At 35.8% G+C, this 27,380-nt stretch overlaps 1 protein-coding gene and 1 non-coding gene across 3 annotated transcripts in view; one reads left to right on the top strand and one right to left on the bottom strand.

The window, feature by feature from the left end:
- Positions 1-27,380, bottom strand: part of LOC133668355 (disease resistance protein RUN1-like) — a 41,957-nt gene that overhangs the window by 10,343 nt on the left and 4,234 nt on the right. The gene's annotated exons all lie outside the window — the stretch shown is intronic.
- On the top strand, positions 9,703-9,839 carry LOC133668861 (small nucleolar RNA Z247). Its single transcript, XR_009833815.1, has one exon. It is a non-coding gene; the product is annotated as a small nucleolar RNA Z247 (small nucleolar RNA).

The raw sequence follows: 27,380 nt of genomic DNA, 5'->3' as shown, positions 1-27,380 counted from the left end.
ATGAAGTTTCGTGCATGCTATTATTTATTAACTTTGGTCCTTTCTTGTGTTCTTATTTATTAATTTTAGTGTGACGTATTTTACCAAGCACAAAAGACTTCTTAACTTTAGAATTTATACATAACTGCATAGTTTTAGACCTGATCTGGTTATCGATCCGATCTGTTGATTAGGTCATAGATCAAATGGATTGATCCAGATCAACAACAAAAAAATATCTATATAAAATATTTAATTAATTACAAACCCCTGCACAACCTCAATTATATATACTAGGAAAGCAGCAGCGAGGCAGTAGGTCGCAACAATACCCTCCTCTATCATGCATGTTGCCGTTGGACTCCAAGGCTTGGAGGCTATCTACTCTGAAAGATTTCACATGCATGTTTCCTTTCAAATATGAGGATTTCTAGCTAGCATCTTCAGTTGAATGTTTCAAATTAATTAAGTAGGATAAAAAATAAAATATTTACTATTATATATATATATATATTACAGGGGCTAGTACCAAGTTGTGTATCTTAAAGGGATAACTGGATAAGGAGCAGAGAGACGAAGAATTCAAGAGAGAGGAGCTTTCAAAGATTCCATTAATAGACTAAAAATAAGTGAATTAGCTAAATTATGATACCTAACTGACTAACTGTGGTATCTGCATCAACAATGATAACCCGGGCACTTGCAGCAATTCTGCATCAGTGTATTAGTGCATCGTTCATCTCGTTGTTTTGGTCTTTTAGCCAAAACGACGTCGTGTAACCTTTATACATATAAAAAAGGGAGGTTGGGTCACAGCCGGGTCCTGGATCGACCCGCCAAGTCGATCGGGTTTCATCAAGCTAACTTTCAAATGAGTTTTTGCTTAGATCCGGACCGGTCCCATGCCCGGGTCGGCTAGGTCCCGGGTCAACCCGTCAGGCCGGTCCGGGTTTCAAAACTATGCATAACAGTTGCATAGTATTTTTTAATTTTTAAATATTAAAAGAATTATTCCACAACTATTCTAAGTAAACTTGAAAAATATGTAAAAGTTATTCTACTGTTGTCTTGATTCATATATAATAGGATTTTTTTGGATATTTTTAAGGAAGAAATTCTCAATTGTAATTAAATTTTTAGAAGTTTTTACGAAGAGATTATATATCTCTTTCTTGTTCTCTAATTTTATCCATCTTTTATATTTATTAAAAATATATTTTATTTATTTCTTTCTTTCTTTTTCTTTTTTATTAGGAATATTTAACTTCATTCTATTCTTCGAACTTCTTCCCTAGATATCAGAATAGAAACTCGTACCATCAATTTATTCAAATTAATTTCTATTTTCTTGTTACTATCATCTAATTTATTATTATTATCATGTATATCAGAAAAATAAATATTTTTTATAATTTACATTACACATTTCTTCTAATAAATTCAAAGAATATACTGTTCACTTATTGACCCGGTGGATCGACTCGGTACCCAATAACTATACAGTAGAAGTAATATTTCATTAATAAATGAAAAAATATCAATCAAATTTTTAGAATAAAATTCATTTATGCTTAACAAAGACTTATGATTTATGAAATTAGTTGCATCCACCTGGGAGAAGCTATGAAATTACAACGAACTGAAGAGTAAAGTAAGAAGAAGGAATTTCTTCTTCCAAATAATCAATAATCAATGACATAAGTATCGACGGTCAATCAAAATATTTCTATTCTGTACAGTAGAAGTAATATTTCATAGATAAGTGAAGAAATATCAAACAACTTTTAGAGTAAAGTTGATTTGTGCTGAATAAAGACTTGACAAGTCAGTCAATCAAAATAAAAAAATATACTCAAATTTAGAAAATATATTTATTTTGTTGTTATTTTTGGATTATTTGCTTGATTTTACTAGTTATTCTCAATTTATTTTAATAAATTTATTTAGCTATTATGTAAATAGTTGATGTTTTATTTTTTTAAATAATTTTAAAAATAATTGAATTTTTTTGCAATTTAAAATTATAATTTTATAAATTAAAAAACTCTAATTCTTTTAGCTTTCTCGCAAATAATTTCCAATTAAATAAGTCAATAACAGTTTTTCTAATAATATAAAGAGAATGAACAAGGAATTTGGAGTGGTAATTTCGTGGTGGTCGCAATAACTAGATACACGTGTTAACATTATTGAGGTCGCTACAGATAAAAAAAGATTTTGCTTGAACACACCTTTCTATCAATGGCATACGTATGTCTTGAGACATTGAAATATGTATCAGGTTAGCTGGAGAGTAAAGCAAGGATATTGAAATATGCTTTGTTAATTGTATTATTCTTTAATAAGGATAAAAGGATATGCTTTCTATTCATTTGCAGGCCGAGAAAGCACCAGTGCACCATGAAACACACTCGTCTGCCTTTTTTGGCTTTATTTATTGCGATTGGATTATTTTACTCGTCAAAAATTAATTTTTTTAAAAAGTATGGTTAAACTATCCTCCTAAATAATTATAATATAATGGTAAGACTGTAGATGAAACATGTTGTTGATACTAAGCTGAATTAGATTTTTTTTTTTTTAACATAATCAATGTGGCCTGGGCCTACCTGGAAGGATCACTGAATGTTTCATCACCAAGGCAACACCGGATTAATTTTAACACCGGAAAAGATAACTCGGTGGCTGGGTCAAGTGAATTCAAGGACAGGATGACTTGACAGACCTCAAATATCTCTACCTGTACTCGATGAGTTGATGCCATGACAACAGCAGAGGAAGACGATGGAGAGAGAAGTTGTAATGGTGAGGTTATAATTAAGTGATTATACGTGTATTAGATGTTTTTTAAAATATTTTTTATTTGAAAATATATTAAAATAATTTTTTTTTATTTTTTAAAATTATTTTTAGTTTCAGTACATTAAAATATTTGAAAACATCAAAAATATATTAATTTAAAATAAAAAATAAAAAAATTTTAATTTTTAATTTTTTTAAAATATTTTTTGACCACAGCGCTGTCCAAAAAACAATATTTGCTTATAATTTCTGTTCCTTTTTTATTTGGTTCTGCGTTAATCATAACTCATCACAAAATTATATCTCTTTTAATTATTTGCAAACGTTAAAGATAACCGATCCACTCTTTAGTTTCTATAGTTAATTCATATCCTATTATTTATGCCATGACAAAAGCAGAGGAAGAAGAAGGAGAGAGAAGCTGTAATTTCATTTTAATTTTGTAATCTTCATCAGTACAAATAATTAGTTATAATCTGTATTCAAGCACCACTTATCTTGCTTCATGCATGTACTCAATTTTTCAATTATTTTAGATTGCCAAGGGTGTTTTCCTTATTTTACACTTTAATCCCCTTTGTTTGAATCTTATGTAATTTATAAATAAATTTTCATAAATTGATCGTGCATGATGTGGAAATGGAAGTGTTACAAAGATCACTGGGAAAAGACAGCTAGTGGTATAATTTTTTTTTATACCTGTTGATGAATTGTAAAAATAATTGAATTCTTTTTACAATTTAAAATTATAATTCTAGAAATTAAAAAACTCTAATTATTTTAGCTTTCTGGCAAAGACTTTGCAATTAAATCAGTCAATGACAGTTTTTCTAATAATATACAGAGAAAGAACAAGGAAATTTCCTTCATAAATTGCGAGGAATTTCGAGCGGTAATTGCTCGGTTAAGTCCATAATCTGCCCTAATTATACAAGTAGTGAAGATGAGGCTGGAACTTTTGAAATGATAAAAGCTAAACTTCAATTTGTTGTGATTTTGCATCCTGATTTTAATTAATTAATTTGATAAAAATTAAATTTTATTTTTTAAAATATTAATCTTCTTAATTAAATCTAAATTGAGTTTTTAAACTCAATTTTCACCAATTAAATCTCTAATAAAGTTAATTTAACTTTTTTAAAGTATAATTAAATCTTTGCACTTAATTAAATCTTTTAATTGGATTAAAATTAATTCATAAATATAATTAAAAATCAATTTGACCCATGATTAAATCAAAATGGCTTATTAAAAATTTAATTATGTTATTGGACTTAATATTTATGCAAATTCGTCCAATAATCATTTAATTTAACTTTGAATTTATATTGTTTTTTTATTTTTGAATATAATGAGGGTATAATTATAGTTATATTTCCCGACCTGTTTTCTTCGCACTGTCAACTTTTATCTTATTATTTTTATTTTAAAAAAATAAATTTTAAAAAATAACCTAGAATTAGGTTATGAATGGTTGGCGCGTAAGCTGAATGAGGTTCATTTTTAATGGAAGCAAGCAATGGCCCAGACCTACCTGGCCTCCCCTAGGGATAAATGATGAGCGGTAGAAGGCCGAGTTATTCAGACTTCTTCCTTTTAATCAATACAAGGCAATCATGAAAGATTGAAAGATCGCATGTAAGTAATAATAACTGTTTTTTAAAAGTATTTTTTTATAAAAAAATATAATAAAAAATATTTTTAAAATTTTAAAATATTATTTTTTATATTATCACATCAAAATAATATCTGATCATAAAATAAAAAATGCTAAACATTAAGGCGGAAAAAAACAACTTCAAGATGATCATTATGAAACATTGGATTATATCTTTAATGTGGAACATATATAATGGTGGGTCCGATTAATTATATCCTTAACTGCTATAACTAAATCATGAGTTGTCAACAAGAAAAAAGAGGTGCCCACAATCTCTTATCCTTAACATAATGGTCGGTCCGATTGATTAATTATATCCTTAATGTGGAACATAAGATGATACAACAGTTTAAGCTTAATAATGAGAGAGCAGAAGGAACAATCAATTAGCGATGAGCAATTGCAGAAGGTATCCACTCTCTTGCAAATACAAGCAAGAGATACATGTGCAGTGATCATCAAAGATAATACAATAGATTAAGCTTAAAATTCGTCAAGCTTGATAATGCAAGTCATTGATTTTACTAGTTATTTTCGATTTATCTTTATAGATTTAGCTATTATATAATAGATTTTGCATTGATAATGCAAGTCATCAAAGATTTCTTTTTATCTTGCTTTCCATAATATATTTATATAGTGGCGAAATTGGGGGTAGTTTGTGGAGAAGGTGCATTAGTGCTTGCTTTTTCATTGAGTAAGCCATGTAAAGAAGGAAAAGGGAACAAGAAAGATGGGGTGGGGGTTTTTTCCTTTTGGTTTTTTTTTTTTTTAATTTCTCTCTCAATATTGGAAGTTTGAAAAACTTTATGACAATAAACACTGCGCACTTGGAATGTCTTTTTGCGTCCCTTTGAACCAAATAGCACGGCAAAGCCATAGGATGGTGATGGTCCTATGGCTTTTGCTTCTCACCAATGCCATGCCAAAAACTTAGTGTTATTTTCCACATCAACAGATTATATTATATAGTTACCTAGCAAATAATAATTCAATAAGACCCTCTTGTTTTCATGGCATGTTTCATTTTGTTTTTTTTTGTTTTTAACATTAATTGGTTTCAAATTGCTTTTTATACGATTTTTTAATCATCTTAATTTTTTAAAAATCCCAACTATATTATTATTGGTTGTTTATTTTTAATATTATTAAAAATAAAATTAATTTTTTAAAAATCCCAACTATGGTTGTGGGGAAGATACTTTTGTCTTTCCATTTTGTTTCTTCTAAAGGCCTCGAGTTAATTATAATTAATTAATAATTTGAACAATGTTGAGCATGGTTAATTTAATATTATTTTATTTCAAAAAAATGCTTTTTATCGTAAGACTATATGCTTTCACTTAAAAATTTAGTTATTAAATAAATAAAACGATGAAATGGATGATAAAAATTAAATTAGAAATGAATATAATAACATGTTTAAAAAGTATTAAAAAAAATTAACTTTTTTAAAAAGTATGGTTCAACTATCCTCCTAAATAATTATAATATAGTGGTAAGACTGTGGATGCAACATGTTATTAATAACTAAGCCGAGTTTGTTTTTAAAAAAACAGAATTAATGTGGCCTGGGGCTACCTGGAAGGATCACTTAGTTAAAATAATCTGGTGTTGCCTTGGTGAGTTTGTAGGAAAAAGGATGAGCAGAAAAGATAACTCGGTGGCTGGGTCAAGTGAGTTCAAGGACGAGATGACTTGACAGACCTCAAGTATCTCTACCTGTACTCGATGAGTTGATGCCATGACAAAAGCAGAGGAAGACGATATATGGAGAGAGAAGCTGTAAGGTTAGGTTTTAATTAAGTGTTTAAAAGTTTGTAGTGATTGTTTTTTAAAGTGTTTTTTATTTGAAAATATATTAAAATAATTTTTTTTTTATTTTATAAAAATTATTTTTAATATCAACATATTAAAATAATTTAAAAATATTAAAAATATATTAATTTAAAATAATAAAAAAATAATAATAAAAAATTTAAAAACATTTTCTAATCGCAGTGAGAAACACTACCCCAGATACAATATTTGCCTATAATTTCTGTTCCTCTTTTATTTGCTTCTGCATTAACCATAACTCATCACAAAATTTATATCTCTTTTAATTATTTGCCGCCTATAGTTAATTCATATCTTATTATTTTAGAAACATTTTTTTTTGTATTTGGTAATGTTCATCAGAACAAATAATTAGTTATAATCTGTATTCAACCACTAATTATCTTGCTTCATGCATTCATTACTTCAATTATTTTAGATTGCCAAGGGTGTTTTTCTTTATTTTACACTTTAATCCCCTTAGTTTGAATCTTATCTAATTTATAAATAATATATTCAAATCAAATCAACGAAGTCAGGGACCAAAACAGTCCCTAGATTTACAATTCATACAAAAGAGTTATACAATCTTTTTATTATCTGGTTCAGGAGAGACTCTTTAATTATATATTAAAACCTAGCGTTGAATAATTATAAGGAAGAAATACTAAATTATAATTAAATTTTTAGAAGTTCTTACAAAGAGATTCTATTTCTCTTTCTTGTTCTCTAATTTTATCCATCTTTCATATTTATTAAAAACATATTTTATTTTTTTCTGTGGTTTTTTTCTTTTTTATTAAGAATGTTTTACTTCATTCTATTCTTTGAACTTCTTCGTTAGATATATCATAATAGAAACTGATACCAATTATTCAGATTAATTTTTATTTTCTTTTTACTATCATCTAATTTTTTATTACTATGTGTATTAGAAAACTAAATATATATATTTTTTAAATTTACATTGCATGTTTTTTCTAATAAATCCAAAGGATGTACCGTCCACTATTAAAACCAAGATATGTTTAAAGGTAATTGAAAAACCTCAATTTAGTCTCAAAATATACTATGTCATCATTAATTGTGTTTCATGTCTTTTAATTTTATCAATTTTATTTCAAACATAATTTATATTATAAAATAAGCCATTATTCAATATTGATGGTTAAAAATAAATTTTGTCAATTAATCCCACGTCTATGATCTCAGCTGTTGATCCCAAGTTATGCTCGAAAAGATTCCGAGATTCCATACATAGAATCTTCATAGAGGACAAGTAATGGATGGAAAGAAAGAATGGAAATTTATACATAATTTTTACACTCGGAGATTAAACTCCCGGCGACATCCCAAAAGAAAGATTTATGGGTGATGCATATTGTGAAGGAAGGGACGTTGATTGCTTAAGGTGTTCAATGTTTATGGCTAAATTTTTTAGAGTAGCCATTATGTGATGTGTTAACTATGGAGAAGGTCTCAAGGGATTTGTTGAGCAATCTGAAGAGTGAAGGCAGGAACTGGAGCAATGTGTTTTCTTTAGTTTTTAGTAAGCCAAGAGCATAGAAAGTAGAGAAATGGTTGCAGAACTGGGGAGGGATTGGAAAATAACAAAGTGTACAGTCAAAAGTAAATAGTTCTACAGACAATGTGGGATTGGGATTGAACAAAATTCTTTTTGATGGCATGCTATTCAAAATTTTGAAAAAGATGGTTTGCCCCAGTGAGCGAGACAAAAAAGAAGAAAATATTCAAAGGACCACCTTGGCCTCTCTCTTTCTCACTCTCATACTGAATGAAAATCAAATGGCGTGTTTGCTTTTTCATTGAGTAAGCCATGTAAAGAAGGGGAAGGGAACAAGAAAGATGTTTCCTTTTGCTCTTTAATTCACTCTCTATATTGGTAGTTTGAAAAATTTTATGACAATAATATACTTTCACACTTGGAATGTCTTTTTGCGTTCCTTTGAACAATATCAAGAAGATAAACAGTACGGCAAAGCGATAGGATGGTGATGATCCTGATGGATTGCTGCTGCTTTTGATTCTCACCGATGGCCATGCCAAAAACTTAGTGCTATTTTTCCACATCAACAAATCTTAGTTACCTAACAAATAATAATTCAATAAGACCCTTTTGATCCAAAGAAAAAAAAATAATAGAAAAGAAATCACTCCTCACATTAAGATTATTGAGATTGTGTTTCCAAGATACGAATAGCCTTGAAATTTTAATTTGCTGTGAGCTGAGTATATCAAATGTAGTCTTTGTACTTGTATTTCATTTAGTTAGACCTTTAATTCACCTCTTATTTTTTTTTAATTTAGTGTTATATACCAGAATTTTACTTGACATGAAAGACAAAGGTAATCCAATTAAAAAAAATAAAATAAGAAAAAATATATTGAACACTAACATAATTTAGTCTTTCTTTCTTTTTTTGTCTTTTTTATTTTAATCTTCATTTCAATTAGCTTATACACACACAAATTATTTTTTTGCATATCAATTCTTGGCTATTTATTCTTCTCTCTTCGGTTTTTATATAACGAAATTAAGTTTTTTACCAATCAATTCTTAGTGTAGAAGATCAAGCAATGGTTACTGAATTCAAGGGTGAAGATACTGATCCACCCGTGAATGCAGTAACAAGAATTGCAGAAGATCAGGACTCTAATCCACCAGTGATTGAAGCAGCAAAAACTTATCCTCCGTGAATGCAGCAGCAGATAAATGGCTGGAAGATATGATCACATGAATTCAAAATCTACAGCTGTTGCCAGCCACATCAATGTATACGTTAGAAGTTATCACTGTAATACTATATATATATCAGGATATGTACAAAATAGCAACTAGAGAGAAAGAGTGTAATTCTCATATATACAATCAGTTTTTATTTTCCTTTATGGTATCAGAGCCCTAAAAGACTAACGTCTAAATGTCTTCCTCAAATTCTCCTGCAACTCCACCCCACTCCTCTGTCATTTCCATGCCTTCTGTTGCTACTGTCAAACTCAACCATGACAATTTCCTTCTCTGGAAAGCACAGCTTATACCATATTTCAGAGGTCAAGATCTCTTTGGTTATATAGATGGTAGCATTCCCAAACCACCTAAAATCATTTCTGTTACTCACCCTGAGACTTCTGTTGTCTCTGAACGTCTAAACCCAGCCTACTCTCAATGGGTTCATCAGGACAATCTTATTCTAAGTACTCTTATGACTTCTCTGTCAGAGCCAATACTTGCTCAGGTTGTCACTTATACATCGTCCAAGGCTGTATGGAATGCGTTGGATGACACATTCTCCTCTCATTCTCGTGCGCGCATTCTGCAAATCCGCACACAACTTGCAACTGCAACGAAAGGAAGCAAAACAGCCACTGATTACTTCCATTACATCAAAAGACTCACGGATGAAATGGCCGTTGCTGGACAACCACTGAATCATGATGATATTATAACATATATTCTTGCAGGACTCAGCCATGAATATGACAGCTTTGTGGCCTCCATATCAGCACGTACTGATGCCATTACCCTTGAAGAAATTTATTCTCTATTACTGACTTCTGAAGCGCGCCTGTCAAGACATCAACTCACCCCTGTCATCCAGCAACCTTCTGCCAATATTGCCTATCGACAATACAATCTTCCAAGGCGTGGTGGTTTTCATGACAGGGGGCGTGCTAGTCGTGGTGGTTATAATTCCAGCAATAAGAATCATGATCAACCAGCTGTTGTTTGCCAGATATGTGGTAAGATCGGACACTCTGTTAAGAAATGTTATTTTCGTTTTGATTTATCTTACCAGGAAGCATCTCCTCTAGCAACAAAGCACGGTCTTGTCGCTATGCGTAGCAATTCAAACAATACGTGGGACACTGCCTGGCATGCAGATACAGGAGCCACACATCATTTTACCAATGATGCTAACACTTTGACTCTTCAGAAATCCGACTATGCTGGTGCAGACAGTGTGCAAGTTGGAAATGGCCAAGGTTTGCAAATCTCAAAAACTGGGACCTCCGAAATTTCCACTCCCTCTTCTACCTTTGTTCTTAAGAACGTTCTTCTTGTTCCTGAAATACATAAAAATTTATTGTCAGTGCATCAGTTCTGTGTTGACAATAACGTGTATTTTGAGTTTCACTCATATTATTTTCTTGTGAAGGATTACTCGGGGAATGTCCTTTGTCGCACGTCGTAAAAAATCCGCGCGGCGTCGGCTGGCGATTTTATCATTGTTATTGCGTTTGCTTGAATTGGTTCGTTGGAGTCGCCACCTAGTATTTAATTAAAGGTTACTAGGAAACTTGGATATACTGGTCTTGTCAGAGATTCGCGGGTAAGGGACTGGTTGTGGTTAGGGAAGGTATTAGCACCCCTAACACACCCTACCTGAGGTAAGCTGCTTCATGACTTTGATGTGTTAAAGAAGTTTTAATAATTGTTTTTTCATCGGACATTAGAAATACAACTTACGTATAAGTTAATAATTCTTGACCGTGATCCAATCAAAATATTAAATTCTTCTTTAATCTTTGCAGTTTCATCATAAAAAAAAAATAAAACAAATACAAACACACACATACACTTTCACTATATCTTTTCTTTTTTTCTTTTCTTTTCCTTTTTTACATCCACATTACAAATTACAAAAATTCAAAACTAAACAAAAAAATACATTAAACAATTTAACATTACAAAAATTAGCCTCAAAACAATATGAAATTACAGGGATTGCCATCTGCCAAGCCGGAACAGTGCCAAGGAAGTCTTCTGGAATCGGAGGAACAGTGGCGGCGCGTCTCCCCACGCGCCACCGTCACTGGCGGCGCGTGGGTTCACGGGCCGCCGCTGGCAACGCCAGAAACGGGCGGATCTGCCCTGCCTTCTCCTTCTCTTCCCTTCCCTGCCGGAAGTGAGGTACACCACTCCCTGCAAAACACAAAAAAACGCAAGCAACGGTCTGTTTTGCTTCACTGCAGATCCGGTTTCTTCTTCTTCAAGTGGCCGGTCGCTGGACCATGGAGCTGCTGGTCTGTGGGCGTTGGTTGAAGGAGACGGCGAGGTGGCTTGCTGCCGTGTGACCTTGCTGTGATGGGAAGGAGCCGCCGCTACAAGACTGGTGGGAGGAGATGAAGAAGACAGCGGGGACTGCTGCTGGAGGCCGGTCTGTGCAAAGGAGAGCCGATGGATGAGGAAGGGGACGACGTCTGTGGGTGCTGCTGCTGTCGGCCGCCGCTGGGTTCTTCGGTGGGAGGAGGCTGTGAAGGGGACTCCTGCTGGGAAGGTGAGGATGGCGTCTCCCAAGCTGGTGGTGGAGGGGATCGGCTGCTGCGGTGTGGCTTGGTGGAGGCCGGCGCTGATGACTCTGTGGGCGGTCGTGTGTTGGTCGTGGGGGAGGAGAGGAAGTCGGCTGAGAGAGAGAAGACCTGGTGTGTGGCAGGTGAAGGTGGGGATGGCTGTGGTTTGATGGCTGGGAGAGAGGAAAGGGTGTTGGGCAGCTGTGGAGAAGAAAATCGGGGAACCGACTGGAAAATGAAAGGAAAATGGAGCGCCGGTTGGAGTGGTGCAGCAGCTGTGAAAGGGAAAGAAAATTCTCAACCGGGGGGGCGGCGGCTCTAGAGAAAAAGATGGGTTTAGGGTTAGGTATTTTTTGTATTTTTTTCTGCTGTTGTCAAAATTGCCCCCCCTCTTGAGTGTGTTAAGGAGACCAGTATTTATAGGAAAAATGTTGCTAGGTTTCCAAACTTGGTCCCTCAACTTCTTTCTTTTTGTAAATTTGATTTTTCTTAATTTTTTTTGTATTTTTTTTTTAAAACGAGCAATATCAACATCGACTCAACGAGGAAAATCAATGATTTTAAAAATAACACGTTAAAAGTTGAACGCGTTCCAAATATCTTTGAAAATTTAAATTCTTTTGAGACGATGCTAAAAATGCTAAAAACGATGCAAATGTATTAAAACGTATTTTTTTTTGGATTTTCAATGTTTTTCGCTATTTTTGGATTTTTTCTGAAAATTTATCAAAACATGGGTAAAAAATTGGGTAGCAACATCCTTCATCGAGGTTATCTTCATGATGGACTCTATCAATTCACCAATAATTCCAGTCTTCCTCAAGCCTTTTCTTGTGTTCGTTCCTATGAATGGCATCGTAGACTTGGCCATGCATCTACTCCAGTGGTCAATCAAGTGTTATCCCTCCTGTCTTTTCCCGTAGAGAAAAATAAAACACACAATGTGTGCCCTGAATGTCAAATGGCAAAAAGCCATGATTTGCCTTTTAAAACTTCTACTTCTATTTCGTTGCATCCTTTGGATTTAATTTTCACCGATGTGTGGGGACCTGCATCAGTGTCTTCCACAACCGATGCTAAATATTACATTAGCTTTCTTGATGATTATTCCAAGTTTCTTTGGTTATTTCCTATTCAACTTAAATATGATGTTGAACATGTCTTTTTAAATTTTCAGACATATGTTGAAAAACAATTTGACAGGAAAATAAAAGCAATTCAATCAGACTGGGGTGGGGAGTATCGACGACTAAACACTTACTTTTCCCAAAATGGTATTAATCATCGTCTAGCTTGCCCGCACACTCACCAACAAAATAGCTCTATTGAACGCAAACATCGACACATTGTCGAAGTTGGTTTAAGCTTGTTAGCTCATTCTCATTTACCTATGATATATTGGGAAGATGCTTTTCAAACCGCTACCTATATCATAAACAGACTTCCAACACCTGTTTTACACCGCAAATCCCCCTTTGAAATTCTTCATAATAAGATCCCTGATTATCGTTTTCTGCGTGTGTTTGGTTGTGCCTGCTGGCCCAACTTAAGACCTTATAACAGGAATAAACTCAATTTCAGATCAAAAACCTGCATTTTCATTGGTTATAGTCTTTGTCATCAAGGGTACAAGTGTCTAGATCTCTCTACGGGTAAAATCTATGTTTCTCGCAATGTTATATTTGATGAAACTCTTTTCCCTTACTCACACACCACTGTATCCGTGGGTGATAAACCTTCTCCTTCCATGTCTGTGTCTCTCCCTCCTCAGATTACCGTGCCACAATTCCCATGTCCCAATGAGTTGCAACCTAACCATATTCCTGCATGCACACCACCTGCACCTCTTATGTTGATTCCTGTAGGAACAGATGATCAGGCTTCGCCTCCAGCACCCTCTACAGAAACAGAACCAGCTCTGCCTCCCACTGTTTCTCCAGCTACTGCTCCAGTTCCTCATGCTAACCATCTGCCAGTTCCTCCCAACAATCACTCTATGGTCACAAGGTCCAAAAATAATATTCATCGCCCAAGACAATCAAGTGATGATTTCATTCGCTATCCATTACCAAAAGCCTTGACAGCAGCGCTTGGTCCCACAGCAACAGAACCCACATCATACAGTCAGGCCTCCAAATCTGTACATTGGCGAGAGGCCATGAATCAAGAGTTCTCAGCTTTAATTCACAATGGCACCTGGTCCTTGGTCTCACCTCCCACACATGCAAATATTGTGGGATGCCGGTGGATTTACAAGATCAAAAGAAAGGCGGATGGAGCTATTGAGCGTTATAAAGCTCGGTTAGTAGCTAAAGGTTTTCATCAGCAAGAAGGGGTTGATTTCTCTGAGACATTCAGCCCAGTCATCAAACATGCCACCATTTGGTTAGTCATCTCTATTGCCGTTACATATCAGTGGCCTATCAAACAATTGGATGTGCAAAATGCTTTCTTGCACGGTGACCTGCATGAACATGTGTTTATGATTCAACCACAAGGCTATGTTCATCCTCAGTATCCCAACCATGTGTGCAAACTGCACAAATCCCTTTATGGTTTACGCCAAGCACCCCGCTCTTGGTTCTTCAAACTTTCAACCAAACTCTTGTCCCTGGGGTTCCGTGAAAGTAAGGCAGATACATCTCTATTCGTGCTTCAGAAATTAAATTATGTGATCTACATTCTAATCTATGTAGATGATATATTAATTACTGGCTCCAGTGCATCTGTCATCAATAACATCATTCATTCTCTGCAAACCACCTTTGCTGTCAAAGATTTAGGCAGCCTCACTTATTTTCTTGGTGTAGAAGCACTTTGGTGCACAGATGGTATCTACTTAACTCAACGCCAATATATTGCTGACTTACTTAAAAGAAGTAAAATGGAGAATGCTAAGCCCTGCACCAGTCCAATGGCCTCTAACTGTCACCTTACTTCTACTGATGGTACTCCATTTGAAGACATCAATCTTTACCGCAGTATAGTAGGTAGCATGCAGTATTTGGCTTTCACAAGACCTGATTTAGCGTTTGCTGTTCATAAAGTTAGCAAATTTATGCACAATCCTCTGGACACTCATTGGCTGGCTGTCAAGCGTATCCTCCGCTACCTCAAGCACTCCATCTCTACTGGCTTGTTCATCAACAAAACTGTTAATTTCACCTTGCAGGCATTCTCCGATTCTGACTGGGCCGCCGACAGAGATGATCGCAGATCCGTTGGTGCTTACTGTATTTACATGGGTTCCAACTTAATTTCTTGGAGTTGCAAACAACAACCTACAGTAGCACGCAGCAGCACAGAAGCTGAGTACAAAGCAATTGCAAATGCTGCTGCAGAACTCATTTGGTTTAAATCCATACTCTGTGAACTTGGTCTGCCTCCGCAGCATAGTCCAACTTTGTGGTGTGATAATATTGGTGCAACTTACCTGACATCCAATCCTAAATTTCATGCACGAACCAAACACATCGAGATTGATGTTCATTTCGTCCGCGACCAAGTTTACAACAAAGAACTCGTGGTTAAATTTATCTCCAGTAAAGATCAGTTAGCTGATGCACTTACCAAGCCTTTGCCACCAGTTAAATTCAGCCAGGTTCAACGCACTCTGAATGTTCGTGACCTACCCTCCAGATTGAGGGGGCGTGTAGAAGATCAAGCAATGGTTACTGAATTCAAGGGTGAAGATTCTGATCCACCCGTGAATGCAGTAACAAGAATTGCAGAAGATCAGGACTCTAATCCACCAGTGATTGAAGCAGCAACAACTTATCCTCCGTGAATGCAGCAGCAGATAAATGGCTGGAAGATATGATCACATGAATTCAAAATCTACAGCTGTTGCCAGCCACATCAATGTATACGTTAGAAGTTATCACTGTAATACTATATATATATCAGGATATGTACAGAATAGCAACTAGAGAGAAAGAGTGTAATTCTCATATATACAATCAGTTTTTATTTTCCTTTACTTAGCAAAATCATCCATATATAAATGAATGCATTCACAAGACATTAAAATCTCCCATCATTCATATTGAATACATGAAGGGTTGCATTCATGAAAAACTCCCTTTTTAAATGTCTATTTGGACTCAAAACCAATATAACAATATGTAAGTAAACTCACTTGTCAATTTCAATCAACACATCAAAGTGTTTTTTCTCTTCACTTTGCATTGTGCAAATCACTATAAATTGAAACAATTAATTTTTTTAAATTTTCAATTTGATCCTCATTTTTTTTTTTGCACTATGGCATCCTTTTGAGCCCAAATTAATACCAAATTGCTTCTTTTTTATGAAGAAAGAGTTGAATTAAAAGAAAGAGGATCAAAGTGAAAAATATGGAGAAAATAGGTGGCAACTTCAAATTTCATATGAAAAGCTTAGTTTGGTCCCCAATCCTTTTTAGTTAATAAGTGATTGGTCTCTTTAATTGTTACAAATTAAATTTTAGTACCAAACTTTATTTTTATTATTTTAGTCCTTTTTTTTATGAGAGGAGAGAGAGACTTGCTGGATTTTGGTGTAAAGAGAAAATCTTATTGTTGACTTATATTCGGACCACCAAAATAGTCAATCTTGGTGTTAATGGATTTTATTTGATCAGGAAAGTTTCACCTGAGTGTTTTTTCATTTCCTTTTCCTTGCTTGATAAAGTAGATTCTCTCAGCGAGAAGATTTTCAGGTTTAAGTTGATTTTAGATTTTTGAGCCTCTTTTAGTTGTTTAAGACCATAAATAGATTTATCAAGATATTTACTATATTTTCTAGGTGTTTTTGGGTTGAAAAATGGATTTTTAGTTAAAAAAAAACAATCAAAATCTTGTTTTTCCAGCAACCCTCCATCGCTAGATTCTATAAACAACCTGTCATCACCCAATTTTGGGTGATTCCCCAAAATTTGTTTTTTCCAAAAAAAATAATAAAAAAAAATCAAAAAAATCAAAATGAAAAAATAATAAAGGCCGACAATGCGGAGAAAGCCGACCAAGAAAGGCTGCAAAAATAGGCGAAAATCAAGCTGCAATTTTCGGAAGAATTTCAAGGGCCAAGTGTACGCTGTTATGCCCAAAAATAGAAAAATGCAAATTCAAAGGTCAAACTAAATGAGTATTGGACGAATTGGCATAAAAATTAAGTCCAATGACATAATTAAATTTTTAATGGGCCAATTTGATTTTATCATGGGCCAAATTGAATTTTAATTATGTTCAAGAATTAATTTGGGTCCAATTGAAGGATTTAATTAAGTGCAAGGACTTAATTATACTTTAAGCGGGTCAAAATTAATTGGAGGGCTTAATTGGTGAAAATTAAGTTTGGGAGCTTAATTTGGACTTAATTGAAAAATCAGAATTTTAAGAGACCCAATTTAATTTTTACCAAGTGAATTGATTGAAATTAGGGGCCAAACACAAAACTTGAGGGACCAATTTTGAAGCCCGAAAAACTACTCTGCCTATAAATAGCAACCTTTAACTCAAAACCTGGGGGGGCAATTTTGACAACTTAAAAAAAATACAAAAAAACCTAACCCTAAACCCATTTTTTCAAGGGAAGCCGCCGCCCCCCACCCGGTTAAAAATTTCCTTCCTCCTTTCAACCCGCAGCTGGTTCTCTCCCAAAAACTGACATAATCTTCCTTTTCTCGCCGGCCAAGGAACCCACTCCAGCTCCTCATCTTCTCTCAATCTTCCCCCCACAACCGGCAAGAGGCAGCCTCCTTTACTCTCCTCTCAGCCGGTCTTCGCCATCAGCAGCGGCGTCTTCCCCTTATCTCAACCGATTTCCACTGCATCCAGCGGCCTCCGTCATCTCCTTCGGCGCCATCCAGCCTCCCGCGACGGCCGAGCGATTGACTCCTTTCTTCAGCCCAGCGGCGACGCCCCTCCTTCGATCTGCAGATCCGGCCTCCCGCGACGGCCGAACGCCTGTCCAGCCTCTCCCTCTTCAACTGGCGAAGCACCGCCAGCGAAGCAGCCATCCCAGACTGCCACCGCCGACTGGAGTGAAGACCATCAGCGAAGCAGCCATCTCCACCGTAGCTTCAACGGTGATGAACGACGGCTGTGGGTGTGAAGAAAGAACAAACTGGGAAGAAAAGGGAACAGAGATCTGTTAACAGATCTAAAACAAATCTAAAATCAACTGCCTGTGTTGCGTTTCTTCGTTGTTTTGCAGGTTACGGCGTCGCCGGCGTTGCGGAGGAGAAGAAGCCAGTTCCGGCCGGCTGTTTGCCTCACGGCGCGTGAACCCACGCACCGCCAGTGACGGCGGCGCGTTGGAACACGCGCCACCAGTATTCCTGCGGCGTGAATTCCTGCAGTTTCGGTGGTTCCCTTGCAATTTCTGGAGCTTTTAGTATTGTTTTGTAAATTTGGAATTATTTGGTGTAATTTTTATTTATTTTTGAATTTTATAATTTGTATTGTGGATGTAAAAAAAAAGAAAAAGAAAAAAGAAGAAAAAGAAAAAGAAAAAGAAAAAAAATATAATATAATAAAAAATGTGTGTTTGTGCTTGTTTTTTTATTATGTTATAAAAAAATAATAAAAAAAGAAAAAAAAAGAAAACAAATAAAAAATGCATGTTTGTATTTATTTCAGGGATCTTTTTACAATGAGACGACAAAAGAATAAAGAAGGATTTAATATTTTGATTGGATCACGGGGTAGAAGTACAAACTTGTACGGAAGTTGTATTTCTAAATTCCGATGAAAAAACAAAATTTTTAAAACTTCTTTAACACATCATCCACGAAGCAGCTTACCTCAGGTAGGGTGCGTTAGGGGTGCTAATACCTTCCCTAACCACAATCAGTCCCTTACCCTCGAATCTCTGACAAGACCAATCAACTTGGGTTTCCTAGTAACCCTCAATTAAATACTAGGTGGCGACTCCTAAACAAAATCAATTCCAATAACAGAGAGCAAAAACCGCCATCGCCAGGACGGGACGACGCCGTGCGCTGCAGGTGTTTTCCGACGTGCGACAGAATGGCGACTCCACTGGGGAGGTACTGTTTCTAACAACATTGGACTAAGCTTTGTGTATTTGATGTGTTTAAATTTTGCCATTTGTGTCTTGCTTTATTTTAACCATGCATTTTTAGAATTTTTCATGCATCACCTGTATTTTTGAAAGCACACACAAACCTCTAAGTTAGGAGGGGAGTAGCGGTCTGCCTCATGACTTTCAGTCGGGGTTCAGATTTGTGAAACATCCAACTATGAGCTGAGTGTTTACTCGGTAATGGCGGTCACAGGGTGCCCTGACCATTCCTTGTAAACCCCTATACCGCCTTCACATGAGGTGGTCACTGGGCGGTTCATAGACCCTTTTGAGACCAAGTAGAAAACCTCCCATGTTCACATAATCAATAGAACCTGTCCTTAGGTTGTATGTGCTATCATTTATCTGCATTGGGGCGAACCCTTCTTGAAACATCTTGAATTCAAGACTTGTGGGTGACAGAATGATCGTCACTTCGAAAATTTTCATTGTAGAGTTTGGGCAAGAATCAATATTCTTGTTTCATCATACAAAAGTGACGATCATATGTCACCACTCGAAGGGCAAGTTCATCATATAGATTGCATGTTCATACATTTTCTCATGCATGCACCAGAATAAAAGGTGGGTCCCCTCCGAGGCTACAACACCTAATTTTGAGCAAAAAAACATTGGAGATAAAGAACGTGCTCGCCTCAGCACCCATTTTCAAAAAGAGTTGGAGTCTCTGAACAAAAGCTTGACTCGCCTCTGGCTTACTCGAGCAAATCCTGAGAAATGACCATAGGGAAGTTCCTTCCAACTGACCTATCATCTTTGTTCAAACCCCAACAACAACTCAACCAAAAAAAACTGGGGGGCAAACATGATCAAGAGCTTAAACACAATCCGAAGGGGAATTGCACCTCCGTGGCAGAATGGAGTCTGTTCTTGTTCTGCCTAAAAAAATTGATTGATCAAAATCCTTGACACAATCTGAAGGGGAATTGCACCACTATTGCAGAATGGAGCCTGTTCTTGTTCTGCCAAAAATACCCCTGCTTGATCATGCCTGCAAAAACTTCTTGATTTTTTTTCAACCTATTCCAGTTTTGTCGATAATTTGGCTCAAAATGCCACAAGACTTTCCCTGTCCAATGAGCCTTTCCTGTAAATAAAATCATGTGTTTTCTTTTTTATTGTGTTCATGCAAATAACATACTAAGCACACCTTTGTATTTACAAAACCACCGCACCAAGAATTCTTGGGTGTTTTCCCTTTTTCCCAAAACAACAAGCATAACCCCATGTTTTCACAAGGTTTTTTGGGAAATCAAAGTTTAGTACAAAAACAGAAATCATATTGGTGTTTGTTCAAACAAACAAGTTTTGAAAATTCAGGTGATTCCTTAGAGAGGTAACCATACACCTAAAAAAAAAAACCCAAAAAAAAAAACACAATGAAGTGACTCCAAAAGCTGGGTTTTAGTTGCATGAATAATGAGAAATCACTCTGCATACTCGCATGAAAGCAAGGCTTACCGATCCTAAATGCATGCATTTGAGATGAAGAAAGGCCATCTTTGATAATCCTTTCGCAAGGCTGAAATATCTCCTTTGCAGTCCCCTTTTGAGCCTAATATATTTTTCTTGAAAAATAACCTTGGCTGGGATCACACCCTACACTGGGGGGCAAGTGCTAAAAAAAATCCTCAATGATTGAAAGTGCCCAAACAACCCTGGGGGGCATAAAAAGTCTTCAACGATGAAAGTGCCCAAACAATACTGGGGGGCATAAAAGAAAATTCTCAATCATCGAAAGTGCCTGTACAAAGCTGGGGGGCATAAAGAAAAATCCAAAGGATCCAAAATTTTGAGCAAAAAAAAAGCAAATGCAAGTATGTTCAAAATCAAATGAAAAAAAAAGAGAAAAAGCCCAAGCCCAACACTGGGGGGCACCGTGGACCATTTTACAAATCAATTCCAAGGTCCAGAAATCTATGAACAAAAGAGTTTGGGATATAAGCACTAGTGATCCTTAGTCTTAAAGTCCTTTAAACACCTTTTGAGCCTACGAATATCCTTTTCTTCATAGCCAATAGCCCAAGCCTACATTACGTACCTAATCAAGCCCTTTCTGATTAAAGGCAAGCAATTTGGATCGGTAGGCAGTGCTTTCTCATGCGAAGCAAAATCATTATTCATGTAAATAAAATAAATGCTTTGAAAACGGTTCTCAATAACCCTTAAATTGAAATTTAAACCTTTTTTGACCAGCCAAATGTCACTTCGTGTTTTTCACATTTTCGTCGAAACACGGTTCTCAATAACCCTCAAATTGGCATTTCAACCCTTTTTTGACCAACTAGATGTCACTTCTTCACATTTTCGTCAAAAGACGGTTCTCAATAACCCCCAAATTGATATTTCAACCTTTTTTTGACCAACCAGATGTCACTTCATATTTTTCACCAAAAACAGTTTTCATCACTTCTGAAAACCTCTCCATAGGAATCACTTGAATTTTGTCAGAATGAGTTCTGCTTTGAATCGATGTCAAAATGATTTCTGTGTCTGGAATAACTTTGAAATTCCAAAAATTATGCATGAAAAGAACTCCTTGTAAATAGCCAAACCTTCTTTCACATAGCCTCATCCCCAAACCTGATTTGAATACTTGGGGGCATGATCAAGCTAGGGGGGCAATCAAAAACATCTGGTAGAGTCGGCTCCATGATTCCCTTTTCCCTTTCTAGGAAAAATGTGGGGCAAAATTGGCAACCCTCGAGATAAAAGGGCGGAGGACAAAGAAGTATGATGATATTCAGTCCTTCCTAGGGGTCAAGGTCACAAGATATGACTCGAGTAAGCAAGAACGAAAAGAGCCATCGAAGCTTACTATCAGAGACTCAAACTTTTGAAAGGGAACTCCATGAAGAAAGGGGGACCTATATTTCTCAGGTAAGTATACATGCATATTGATCATGATGCATTACTTTCAACCTTGACATATTAGTGTCTCACCATCACCTCTTTTTGAGCGGGCTGTTAAGCCCTCACCCTTTAGATAGTATGCTTTCTAGCCCTATCTACCTTCCTTTTTTAAGTGGGCTTTCGAGCCATCACATTTTAGGTAGTGTGTTTTCTAACCATACCTCCTTTTTGAGTGGGCTTTCGAGCCCTCACACCTTAGGTAGTGTGTTTTCTAACCTTGCCTCCATTTTTAAGTGGGCCTTCGTGCCCTCACACCTTAGGTAGCGTGTTTTCCAACCCTACTTTCTTTTTCGAGTGGGCTTTCGAGCCCTCATATCTTAGGTAGTGTGTTTTCCAACCATACCTCCTTTTTAGTGGGCCTTTGAGCCCTCACACCTTAGGTAGTGTGTTTTCTAACCTTGCCTCCTTTTTTAAGTGGGCCTTCGTGCCCTCACACCTTAGGTAGCGTGTTTTCCAACCCTACTTTCTTTTTCGAGTGGGCTTTTGAGCCCTCATATCTTAGGTAGTGTGTTTTCCAACCATACCTCCTTTTTAGTAGGCCTTTGAGCCCTCACACCTTAGGTAGTGTGTTTTCTAACCTTGCCTCCATTTTTAAATGTGCCTTCGAGCCATCACACCTTAGGTAGCGTGTTTTCCAACCATACCTCCTTTTGAGTGCGCCTTAGAGCCTTCAAACACCTTAGGTAGCGTGTTTTCCAAACCTACCTCCTTTTTAGTGCGCCTTAAAGCCATTAACCACCTTAGGTAGTGTGTTTTCCAACCATACCTCCCTTTTGAGTGCGCCTTAGAGCCTTCAAACACCTTAGGTAGCGTGTTTTCCAAACCTGCCTCCTTTTTAGTGCGTCTTAGAGCCATCAACCACCTTAGGTAGTGTGTTTTCCAACCATACCACCTTTTTAGTGGGCTTTCGAGCCCTCACCTCTTAGGTAGTGTGTTTTCTAACCTTGCCTCCATTTTTAAGTGGGCCTCCGTGCCCTCACATATTAGGTAGCGTGTCCTCTAACCCTACCTCCTCTTTCGAGTGGGCTTTCGAGCCCTACTTCCTTTTGAGTGCGCCTTAGAGCCTTCAAACACCTTAGGTAGCGTGTTTTCCAAACCTGCCTCCTTTTTAATGTGCCTTCGAGCCATCATACCTTAGGTAGCGTGTTTTCTAACCATACCTCCTTTTGAGTGCGCCTTAGAGCCTTCAAACACCTTAGGTAGCGTGTTTTACAAACCTGCCTCCTTTTTAGTGCCTCTTCGAGCCACCAACCACCTTAGGTAGTGTGTTTTCCAACCCTACCTCCTTCTTTAGTGCGCCTTCGAGCGACCAACCACCTTAGGTAGTGTGTTTTCTAACCATACCTCCTTTTGAGTGCGCCTTAGAGCCTTCAACCATCTTAGGTAGTGCGTTTTCCAACTCTACCCCTTTTTAGTGCGCCTTCAAGCCATCGACCACCTTAGGTAGTGTGTTTTCCAACCCTGCCTCTTTTTTAGTGCGCCTTAGAGCCCTTACCTCTTAGGTAGTGTGTTTTCCAACTCTACCTCCCTTTGAGTGCGCCTTAGAGCCATCAACCATCTTAGGTAGTGCGTTGTCCAACCCTGCCTCTTTTTAAGAGCTCCCTCGAGTCCTAACCTCTTAGGTAGTGTATTTTTCTAACCTTACCTCCTTTCGAGTGCGCTTTCTAACCTTCAAGAGGATTCATCATTCCTCAACAAGATGAGTCAACCATATCTCATCCTTTTTTTCTTCTTTACAATGCTTATTATCTAAAGTCTCTTATGAGACTTTCTACCATAAGCATTGTAAAGAGGGGGGCAACTGTCATCACCCAATTTTGGGTGATTCCCCAAAATTTGTTTTTTCCAAAAAAAATAAAAAAAAAAATAAAAAAAATCAAAATGAAAAAATAATAAAGGCCGACAATGCGGAGAAAGCCGACCAAGAAAGGCTGCAAAAATAGGCGAAAATCAAGCTGCAATTTTCGGAAGAATTTCAAGGGCCAAGTGTACGCTGTTATGCCCAAAAATAGAAAAATGCAAATTCAAAGGTCAAACTAAATGAATATTGGACGAATTGGCATAAAAATTAAGTCCAATGACATAATTAAATTTTTAATGGGCCAATTTGATTTTATCATGGGCCAAATTGAATTTTAATTATGTTCAAGAATTAATTTGGGTCCAATTGAAGGATTTAATTAAGTGCAAGGACTTAATTATACTTTAAGCGGGTCAAAATTAATTGGAGGGCTTAATTGGTGAAAATTAAGTTTGGGAGCTTAATTTAGACTTAATTGAAAAATCAGAATTTTAAGAGACCCAATTTAATTTTTACCAAGTGAATTAATTGAAATTAGGGGCCAAACACAAAACTTGAGGGACCAATTTTGAAGCCCGAAAAACTACTCTGCCTATAAATAGCAACCTTTAACTCAAAACCTAGGGGGGGCAATTTTGACAACTTAAAAAAAATACAAAAAAACCTAACCCTAAACCCATTTTTTCAAGGGAAGCCGCCGCCCCCCACCCGGTTAAAAATTTCCTTCCTCCTTTCAACCCGCAGCTGGTTCTCTCCCAAAAACTGACATAATCTTCCTTTTCTCGCCGGCCAAGGAACCCACTCCAGCTCCTCATCTTCTCTCAATCTTCCCCCCACAACCGGCAAGAGGCAGCCTCCTTTACTCTCCTCTCAGCCGGTCTTCGCCATCAGCAGCGGCGTCTTCCCCTTATCTCAACCGATTTCCACTGCATCCAGCGGCCTCCGTCATCTCCTTCGGCGCCATCCAGCCTCCCGCGACGGCCGAGCGATTGACTCCTTTCTTCAGCCCAGCGGCGACGCCCCTCCTTCGATCTGCAGATCCGGCCTCCCGCGACGGCCGAACGCCTGTCCAGCCTCTCCCTCTTCAACTGGCGAAGCACCGCCAGCGAAGCAGCCATCCCAGACTGCCACCGCCGACTGGAGTGAAGACCATCAGCGAAGCAGCCATCTCCACCGTAGCTTCAACGGTGATGAACGACGGCTGTGGGTGTGAAGAAAGAACAAACTGGGAAGAAAAGGGAACAGAGATCTGTTAACAGATCTAAAACAAATCTAAAATCAACTGCCTGTGTTGCGTTTCTTCGTTGTTTTGCAGGTTACGGCGTCGCCGGCGTTGCGGAGGAGAAGAAGCCAGTTCCGGCCGGCTGTTTGCCTCACGGCGCGTGAACCCACGCACCGCCAGTGACGGCGGCGCGTTGGAACACGCGCCACCAGTATTCCTGCGGCGTGAATTCCTGCAGTTTCGGTGGTTCCCTTGCAATTTCTGGAGCTTTTAGTATTGTTTTGTAAATTTGGAATTATTTGGTGTAATTTTTATTTATTTTTGAATTTTATAATTTGTATTGTGGATGTAAAAAAAAAAGAAATACTAGGTGGGTGCTAATACCTTCCCTAATCACAATCAGTCCCTTACCCTCGAATCTCTGACAAGACCAATCAACTTGGGTTTCGTAGTAACCCTCAATTAAATACTAGGTGGCGACTCCTAAACAAAATCAATTCCAATAACAGAGAGCAAAAACCGCCATCGCCAGGACGGGCCGACGCCGCGCGCGGGTGTTTTCTGACGTGTGACACAACCAATGAAGCATTGACCTAAAATTTAAAAAAGTAGAACCAAGCTCAGGTGCGTGGGCTAGACTACAAGGTCCACATACCTAGGTTTTTTTTTTATTTTAAAAAAGCTCAGGCATGCTGGGCCACCAAACCCACTCTCATAGACTTCTTTTTGCTCCTTTTTTTTTAATTTTTCTATTTTATATTTAGGTAAAACTTTTTTTTTATATAAGAAACCATTAAACTCACTTGAGTCCATAACCCAAGTTACAAATTTAATAGGTTATTCCACAATGTCAGTGTCGATCCAATATTTTATTGTTTGAATACTTTTTTACAAAATATGTTTATTTTTAATCATTTGATTTATTTTAAATTTGTCTTCACAATGTATTTTTTTTCTATGAGGTTAATTTGTTGAAATTTAATTTTTACATGATTGTGATAGTTGGTTAGTCTTTAAAATTTAGGTTGATCAAATATGTTGTTTTTTTTTAAAAAAAAAAGGTGTGATACTAAAAGATTTTTTAAACATTTTATTTATTTTGAATTGGTATTTATGATATGCGTTTTTTTTTAGGATTACAATAATAATAAGATGAATGAATGTAAGAGATTAAATCATAGATGAATATAAAAACATAAGGATTAAATACTATTTTCTAAAACTATAAGGACAAATTAATTATTTTCTAAATTAGATTATTTTCATAGGGTTTCTCTATATTTAAACTATGCAAGTTTGGTGTTTTAACAATGTTTTTTTTTCTTTGTTTAATAATAGTCCAAGATTTATTATTAATTGGTGCTAGTGCCATAAAACTAATGACAAACCGACAAAAAAACAAAAGTTGTATATAAAAAAAAAGGGCCAAAATGAGTAAAAATCATGCAATAACACATAGAAAAACTAACAAGACTTTACTTATTACAACAATTAAGGATGCCTTCTGAATATTCTTGTGTATGATAGTTTTCATCAATTATCTTAAATCATAACATCAAACAGTGAAGAACCAACTCAAACACTATATCGGAACCAATAATCTCTTCCTAGAAAACCAATTTGTTTCTAACTAAGATCAAGAATTTTTGTCTTTTGGAGAATACGTTGAAGTGAGAAAAAAATGAAACAATATTCATCAAAAGTTGTAACTTGAAATTATAAATTACATCATGGATAAGTTGTACAAGTGAGTTTTTTTTGTCAACAACAACCATGGTTTTTACTAATTTCAAATGGGATGGAAAAGATTTCAAAAAGCATTCAAGCCAACAAATACATATCAACTCCTTAGAAAGAAGTCTAAAGAGATGTACTCTACTAATTTGGAGTACCTTCAAGCATCTCTCTGAAAATGATTTTATGCTCAGCGATTTATCTTTTAATGCCCTCATTTCCGGATAATTCTTCTATTCCCTAAAAAACCAACAAAAATCAGTAGAACTTTCAAGTTTGAAAATAAGTTTAAATATGCGTGATTGTATATACATTTTGTTATTACAAACAAATTAATCCCCTTCACTTTTAATTAAGAAACTTACTTTATAATAAAAAAGGTTAATATCACATCATTTTCATTTTTGTTTTGAAATATCAAATTTGAAATAAAATATAAAAACATTGTTCAATTTTTTATTTTAATGTAAAAAAACAAATATCAGTTTTCAATATTTTCTAAATAAACTAAAGTGATTTTAACAAATTATGTTAGTCATTGTTGGCCTTTTGTTTTTCAAAAGGCCATCATATAAGTTTTCAATTTTTGTTTTCAAGAATTTAAAATTTTTATCAAGAAATCAAAGAATAAACAATAAAATTAAACAGACTCTAAATATTCCTTGCTGATTTCAGCTCTTCCTACTATTCTTTTGGCTTAAAAGATTCATAAGATGCTACCAATAAAATAATGATATAATTAAGTGATATTTGATAGATCTAATTATTAAAGATAATATTTATTTTTTAAATTAAATAAGAAGAATATTATCATCAAATCAAGAAATAAAAAATAAAACCAATCAGACTTTAAATATTTAATAAAAAATATTATTAAAGATAATATTTAATTTTTTAGATTAAATAAGAAAAATAAAATAATTAAAGATAATATTTAATCTCTTAAATTAAATAGAATAAAATATAAATAACTAAAGGAAATATGTATTCTTACCAAAAAGCCTTAAATATTTAATAATTTTTTATTAAAGATGATATTTAATATTTTTTTA

This window comes from Populus nigra, chromosome 11 (assembly GCF_951802175.1).
Source record: "Populus nigra chromosome 11, ddPopNigr1.1, whole genome shotgun sequence".
Classification (NCBI taxonomy): domain Eukaryota; kingdom Viridiplantae; phylum Streptophyta; class Magnoliopsida; order Malpighiales; family Salicaceae; genus Populus; species Populus nigra.
This window is presented reverse-complemented; position numbering and strand designations above follow the sequence as displayed.